We start from the raw sequence: 1880 nt of genomic DNA on the forward strand, positions 1-1880 counted from the left end.
TAAAGACAACATTTTAGTAATGTTTAAATTCTCCCAGAATCATCTTCAGACCCACTTGAATAACACTCAATCAGGTTTTCATGTTTTGAAGTAAGAAGATATAAACTTTATCATAAGCCCAAAGTCTTTAAAAAAATAGTTAAGGGGTATTTGTGTAATTTACCGAATTTGGTAGACTGGGTTTTTGATATTCTGTTGGGCATTGAGAGATAAAAGATACTTGAATGGCTTTACCAAAATCCACACCATGTTCTTGAACAGAGTTAGTGATTATTTGATGTTGACAAAAAGGGGTTAATTCCATTCTGGTTTGTGCAAACTGGGGTGGGAGGTTCCGTTCTTCATCTTCCTCGTCTATGAAAGATTTTGAAAAATCTTCAAATTTATCTACGGTTTCAACTCGGTTCCAAAAGTGTTGCCAAAGAAGTAATTTTGCCATTCGGATTTCGGAATGGAATCCGTTGGTGAATTTTGTATTCCGAAATTACCCTTTATCACTGAAAAAGAAACGAAAATGTATTGCTTAAATTGTTAAAACCTGCTCAAATTTATAAACAATAGAAAAAATATTATACCTGTAGTGGTTGGAAGATGAATGGTTTGTATGAATTGCTTCGTCCTTTACCATAAAATCCTACATATAAATCCTTTTTATTAGAAAATAAAAAAAAATTAATCATTGTAAATTTACAAAATATAGTCTCACCTGAGTTGCAAGGCTATAGGTTTTAGCATTTGTCTTGGTTTGCATAGTTCTTTATCACAAGGCGTTTGTTCAATTCTGTGCAATGGTGTTTTTAGTGTTTTTCCATGAAATTGGGGTGAATTCCATGGCCTATGTCTGCTGAAACTGCAATAAAATAAAACAAAAAACTTTTAGAATATACAATTTATTTTTGACACAAAAGCTTTAAAATTTATGCAAACCAAGAAATCGTTGACGAATTGCATGCTGAAAAACACCCTCTCTGACATATTTATTAGCCAAACAATCAATTATCGCCTCATAGCATCAACATAAGATGAATATGAGACCATGTGTTTTAGCGTATACGATTGCCACTAAAAGTCAAAGAGCGTTGCACAATCAATCAATTTTTCTTTCTACGACAAAAATATGAACCTAAAAAACAACATAAAATTAAAAACGTTGAAAAAAACTTTTAAATGAGCAGGGGGCATAATATAATTAGTTTTTTTTGCTACTAAAGCTCATTTCTAATTTCGTCAATTTACTTAAAAAATACTTCTTACCTGCTGAAAAGTTGCAACTCAAACCTTCATCTCAAATAGCTGCAAAAAGAAGGCAAATAATGTATAAAGTATAAACATAAAAACATCTATTCATCTGATGCATAAAAAAAATTCACGTTTTCCATCTTTTCCTTAACATCAAAAAGAAAAAAGAAAAAAATGCAATATTTACAAATGATAAATATCAAAAAAAAAAAAAAAAAAAGAAGGAAAAACTCATGTTTGACCTGCATAACAATGTATGTGGAAGCCTCGTTCACATCCACCTATAACCAAGGCTTGTAAGATGAATTCAAGGTTATTAATTTCATAGTCATCCGATTAATTTCATAGAGTCATCCTGTCTGGATAAGCATATCCAAGAATTCACCCACTTAAATTTTTCACAGGGTAGAAACAAATATAAGTTTAATGTAAAAGAAGAGATAGATGATACAGTTTACCAAGTAGAAACACAATCTTGACCAGATTTTTCATTGAGGAGTTTAGATTTTTCATTGAGGAGTTTTGTCAAGCAGTTGGTGTTCAAAACTTAAAAACCCATCACAACCATCCTTTTATTATCTTACAAGTATCTTCAAGCATTTGCTTTCAATATGCTGAAGAAATAGTTCGTTTCACAAACG

The 1880-nt window shown here is 31.1% G+C and overlaps 1 long non-coding RNA gene across 2 annotated transcripts; it reads right to left on the reverse strand.

The window, feature by feature from the left end:
* Positions 1-296: 296 nt before the first annotated feature.
* LOC145106714 (uncharacterized) lies at positions 297-1102 on the reverse strand. Of its 2 annotated transcripts, none has more exons than XR_013707641.1 (3): positions 707-1102; positions 576-619; positions 297-497 (listed from the first exon to the last, which is right to left on the reverse strand). It is a non-coding gene; the product is annotated as an uncharacterized LOC145106714 (long non-coding RNA). The 2 variants fall into 2 exon arrangements; XR_013707642.1 differs by having other exon boundaries at positions 576-634.
* Positions 1103-1880: the final 778 nt, after the last annotated feature.

The sequence above is a fragment of the Lactuca virosa genome, chromosome 1, assembly GCF_052849685.1.
Source record: "Lactuca virosa cultivar CGN04683 chromosome 1, Lactuca_virosa_CGN04683_v6, whole genome shotgun sequence".
Taxonomy (NCBI): Eukaryota; Viridiplantae; Streptophyta; class Magnoliopsida; order Asterales; family Asteraceae; genus Lactuca; species Lactuca virosa.